Below are 6,050 nucleotides of genomic sequence, written 5' to 3' on the forward strand. Positions count from 1 at the left end.
AGTATCCTTGACAACTTCCCACTGAAGAATGGCAGATGTCAATTAGGCCTTTCTTGCTAATAAGATTTTTCCTTTAATCCTTTTGCTGCATAAACCTTCTTATTACTTCTCACAAAAGTGTTTTTTGCATTTTCTGAAGCAAACACAGGGTGGCCAAAGTTCAAAACACTTGATACATGCTCTGAAGTCCGGTTTATACATGTGCACACATCCATAACATATCAGCAGTTGCCATTTAACTGCAGCCTGAAACTCCTTTGCTGGTAATACTGACAAACACAGCAGATTTTTGCTTTGAGGATGATTTTTAGCCTTCAAACTTTGTACTTTGCTTCCAAATAGCCGTTTCCCTTCCTGCTGGAGTGAGAATTGGCCCATAAATTGTCATATTAACGTCCCTCCAGGCAGCACCACAAAATGCTGCTTAGAGGAGTGAAGTAAAAGCCCCAGACTGAGGTCTGCAAGAAGCAGTCTTACCTAAAGCACTTGGAACTTTTGTTTCCTCTACCCTCATGCAATTTCTTAGCTGTTTGTGCAATTCCACGAGTTAACTCAAAATAAGCAGCTATCTCCCAACACCCTAATGCAATGCTTGAATCCCAAATCACTCACTCCTCTAGCTATCATGTTGCTGGTGCCACAAGGAGCTCCAGCAGCCATAGCTCCTGAGCCAGTCACGTGTCCAAGCAGACACACCCTCAAAAAGTAGTCAGAAAATACCATTAAATCTTATTCCTGTGATGGTCTCAGTGCCATAGCAAGAAGAGTTTGGGCACTGTTCCTAGGAAAAAAAAACATTTGTAAGGTCTTGTCTAGCACAGCCCTATGGACAACATGGCACACAACAGACATGACATGGGATGTCCTACATACATGTGTGAGGCTCCTCCTCAACCTGAGCTTTTGAGAGCTCAGCCAAACTGCAAGGCTATACAGGAAATGAGGAAATACTTGCCTGCACCCAGGTCAAGAGTACTTCTGCATTCCTTCCTAAAGTGTCTGAGGAAGAAGAGCTCGAGAAGGCAACAGCCACTCTGAAGGCAGGAAGACACTACTGTGTAGTGTCCAGAGAAGAAAAGCTAAGCTGTGTGGAAACAGCTGCTGAATATTGAGCAAGCGGTGAGATCCCCTGAAATGCAGGGCAATCTACAAGCAAAGCCAAAAGGATGTTATGTTTATTAAGAAAGGGAACTCACAAGAAAAACAAAATCAACAAGAAATGCCACAGGACTAAGCTATAGCAATTTCTGCAGCCCTACAGGCAAAGAATCAAGAGCCTGACATCATTCACAACCTATCATCCCTCAGTTACTTTCTCTTCTGTAGAACTGAAAATAAACTTTCTGATCTCCTTCACTGTAGGAGGAGGGGTTGGGGAAGTCAGTCTAGGGTTGCCATGGGAAACAGCAGTTGTATGAGTTCTCCACCCCCTTTTGGAAGAGAATTGTACCCTCCCCCTGTCCTGTCAGTTATTGTTCAAGTCTGCCCCTTAGCCTAGAATCTTCTCTGTTCCACGTTTTCCCTTTGGTTCTTCCACCAAGAACACTCCTTTCCCTTTTCCCCACTGGTTAATGTTATATTTCCCCTCCCTTTAGCCTTCTCCTGATTGTACCCTCGAATGCTAAACCCTCCTACCCCTACGCAGTAAAAGAATCCTCACCCCGCCCTTCGGGGCTCTCGGAATCTGCCTCCCTTCTGCTTCGTTGTGTCCCTGTTTGCCCCTTCTGCGACCCTTCAATAAACGAGCAGGATTTCAGCAGCCCGAGCGTCCCTCCCGTTCTTCTGGTGGACCCTCAGATGTACCAGCTATCCGAGCTTTGTGCCGAGTGGCTAAAAGCCCCCACGGCTCGGCGACTGGCTGCCCGAACAGGGACGGACACCAGCGGGTCCAGTCCTTGACCGTCTCCTGGAGATTGCCTGCTCTGTGACCAGCCTTCTCCAGGATTGCAAGCGGCGTTCGGGACCAGTTCCAGGGACAGTCGCCCTTTCAGTTCGGAAGGCTTCTGTCTCCTGGGTTCTGCTGATAACCGACGGACTTTCAAGCTGCGCGGCAGCGGCAACGCCCTCGGACCAGCAGAAGTTCCACCAGACCCCTCTTCGATGTCCCCGTTTTAGGCCTGTGTCCTTCAGAGGTATGCTTATCTCGCTTTTTCTTACGCCTGACTAGGCTTCAACTCCCTTTTTTGTTTTTTTGGTTTTTTTTTTCCTTTTCGAAGAGGGTGATTTAGCTGTGAGACCTGATATAATGGGCAACCGCCTGTCTCCAGCTCAACGGGAGTTTTATATCCAAATTAAGTCCCACCTTGTTTTAGGGAACATTTCTTTTAATAAGAGAGATTTAAAGCCTTTTGTTAAATTTATTTTTGAACATTTTCCTGCTACTACACGGGAAGATGTTTTGATGCCGGATTTCTGGGGAAGAGTTGGGAGAAAGATTTACGATTTACAAGTTCAGGAGAGGATTTCAGTCGGTCGTTTTTTTCCGCTTTTTCATTCCATTCTTAATTTGTTAAAAAAGAAGGGAGAGAGTTGGGTCCCCAGTTCACCTACCTCGTGTTCCTCCCCCCGCAATCCTATTCCCTCTTCCCCTAAGGGCGGATCGGGAGACAGATCCTGCCATACATCGGCACAGAGCTGCTGCCGCCTCTCTGCTGCTTCCCGATCCTCCCTGTCCCATTCGTGTGTTGGGACTGGCCACCCCAACACACGTCATTCCTGTTCCCTCCACCCCAGAGACCCTAATCCTAGTTTGAAACCCTGTTGCTCTTTAGAGGACTTAACTGAACAAATAGGACAAAATGGCGCCTGCCTCATGGCGAAAAAAGACCAGCCCCAAGATGGCGCCCCTCCTTCTCCTTCACTCCAGAAAATTCCTGCCGTCTCGCCCCCGCCTCCTCCCCCCCCTCCGTCGAGTGCCGCCCCTGCATCGGGACCCGTCCCCTCCTTCCCTCTGACCACACCCCTGGGTGGGCCCCCTGTGGCTGGGACCAGCCCCCAAGTGGGCCCAGCCCCCGTGGGTGGGAACCCCCCACCAGAAAGTCACACCCCGGTGGGTGGGTCGGGACACGCCTCCTCCTCTTCTGCCATTGCCAGTTCCCACTCTACCGGAACCAGGAGGAGGCCTGGCCGGAAGCAGGCCATCCTGGCCTGTCAGAAGCACGGTCTCCGGGACCCACCGGCCAGGGGGAGGCACCGTGCCCTAACCCAGCCTGCTTCATCCTCGGAAAAGGATGAGGAGAGTGGCAGCCCCCGGCATTCCAACAAGTCGGGGGGGGGTTGGGCAAAGATCAGAGAGGAGGCAATTAAGGATGGGGATTTGGAATTGGCACGGGACTTGGGCAGCTTTGCGGCACCGGTCATCCTCCGGCGGGGGAGGGAGCCAAAGTGGGAGCAAATTCCATACGCTGAGGTGAAGGAGTTAAGGAAGGCTGCCAAAGATTACGGCAGAAACTCGCCTTTCTTTAAAAATGTGCTGGACTTAACATTTGCTGGACGTTTGCTAGTCCCCCATGATTTAAAGTATATTGCTAAGGCACTGTTTTCTCCCACCGAATGCGACCTCTGGGAGATTCATTGGAAAAAACTGTTGAAACCACTCCTGCGCAAGTATGATCTCGCAGAGGTGGTGGGAGTGGGGGACGAGGCAATGGAAGCCCTTGCTGGAGAAGGGGAGTTCAGCAGTCCGGAGGACCAAATTCTACTAGCACAGGAGCTGCTTCAGGACATAGCAGCAGCGGGAAAGGAGGCAGTCCTGAAGATACCGGATGGTAAGACCCCCCTCCAAAACTTTTCTTCTATCATGCAAGGGCCTGAGGAGACTTTTATTACTTTTGTTGATAGACTGAAAGAGGCCATTGAGAGACAAATAGACAACGCAGAAGCTCGTGCAGAGCTTCTACGAAAGATGGCCATTTCTAATTCTAATTCGGAAACAAAAAAGATTCTCCGTGCACTACCTTAGGACCCTGAGCCCACCATCTCTCAGATGGTGGAGGCTTGCACAAAGGCAATGTCAATGGAGCACACAGTGGCCCTGGCTGTCAGCAAAGGGGTGGGAGAGGCCATGATAAACTTACAAAATACGCGCTGTTTTAACTGTGGTCAGCTGGGTCACATCCAGGTGAACTGTCCCCACTGGCCACAGATTCAACAACCTATCTTGCCCCCCCCAAGACCATATCCTAGGAACCCATTTTATCAAGATCACCAGTTTCATCTACAGCTACAAGGGTACCAGCCAGCGGGAAACTGGCGGCGGAGCGCGAGGAGGGGCCGCGCGACGACACCAAGTGGCCCTTCTCAGCATCCCAGCCTTCTGACCATCAGGGAGGACGAGTGGCCGCGCGGCCAAGTCCAGCAGTTCAGCGCAGCCACGAGGACGGACTCCGCCTCTTCCGCCGGACAGGTACCCTAAATCAGGGCAATCGTCGGGTCCTCCGCAGCAGCGTCACCATCTCTCTCCAGGATGAGGACCTGACGAGAGTTCCTGCTGGGTTCCTGGGCCCCCTCCACGACTGTCGGGACACCACCGTGCTCATCTTAGAAGACTCTTTCAACACGCCGAATGAAATCACCATCTTACCTGAGGTAGTGTGTTTTCCACCAGGAGAGGAGATCACCGTCTCTGTCATTTGTAACCACCCGCCATTTACTTTAAGGAAAGGAGATCCTTTTGCTTTGCTTTACGTACTGGACACCCACGATGACCCGGACACAGAGAGACATGTTTTCTTCACCCAAAATGTATGTAAAGAAAGACCATTAATTGATGCCAAACTTTCTTTCCAGGGAAAGTCGGTGCAGATGCGGCTCATGGCAGACACAGGAGCTGACGTGACCATCATCCCCCAGGCGAGGTGGCCCAGCAACTGGGAGCTTGTGCCCCCTTGCGGCAGGATCTCTGGTGTGGGCGGAGCGGTCCACTCTCTGAGGAGTAGGCATCTTGTGTGCGTGGAAGGTCCAGAAGGACAATTGGCAACGGTGAGACCTTTTGTTGTCTCTTCAAACATACTATTATTAGGAAGGGATGTTTTATCCCAATGGGGAGCCCGCCTCGACATCCCTAGCCCTTCGTGGGATTTTTAGTGTGGGCCACTGCAGAGCGCACTTCCCCACCCCTGACCTGGAAAACCAACACACCGGTCTGGGTGGATCAGTGGCCCCTTCCATCAGAAAAATTGAGTGCGCTTCATAAATTAGTAGACGAGCAAGTGAAACTTGGGCATTTAACACCTTCTACCAGCCCTTGGAATACCCCTGTCTTTGTAATTAGAAAACCTGGCACAGACAGGTGGCGCCTGCTCCAAGACCTGCGAAGGGTTAATGATGTGATAGAAGATATGGGTCCCATTCAACCAGGCCTTCCGTCACCTTCTATGCTCCCCAGAGACTGGCAGCTAGCAGTGATAGACATCAAAGACTGCTTTTTTAACATTCCGCTCTACCCCGGGGATGCTCCCAGGTTCGCCTTTTCTGTACCATCATTGAATAGGGCTGAACCTTTTAAAAGATATCATTGGACATCCCTGCCTCAGGGGATGAAAAATTCCCCTGTGCTCTGTCAGACTTTTGTAGCGCAGATTTTATCACCTGTGCGTCGGCTTTTCCCTGAGGCCATCATCCTGCATTACATGGATGATGTGCTAGTTTGTGCTTCTGACTCGACATACCTAAAGGCTACACTGGACAAGACTATTAAGGCTATCAAAGCTGCAGGGCTCCAGATAGCGGAAGAGAAGATCCAATTCTCAGCACCATGGAGGTACCTGGGATTCCTCATCACAGGAAGGACAGTGACGCCACAGACACTGACCATCAACGAGGATCCGAAGACACTGCGAGACCTTCAGCAGCTGTGCGGAACGATCACCTGGATCCGCCCCCTCCTGGGACTGACAACTGAGGAGCTGTCACCTCTCTTCTGTCTGCTTCGAGGCGACGGAGACCTCGCCTCACCGCGCAAGCTGACATCTGCCGCGCGGGAAGCCCTGCAACGGGTTGCTGTTGCTCTGAAGTCTCGCCAGGCACACCGTGTGGTCCGGACCCTTCCC

The sequence above is a fragment of the Vidua macroura genome, chromosome 6 (genome assembly GCF_024509145.1).
Source record: "Vidua macroura isolate BioBank_ID:100142 chromosome 6, ASM2450914v1, whole genome shotgun sequence".
Taxonomy (NCBI): Eukaryota; Metazoa; Chordata; class Aves; order Passeriformes; family Viduidae; genus Vidua; species Vidua macroura.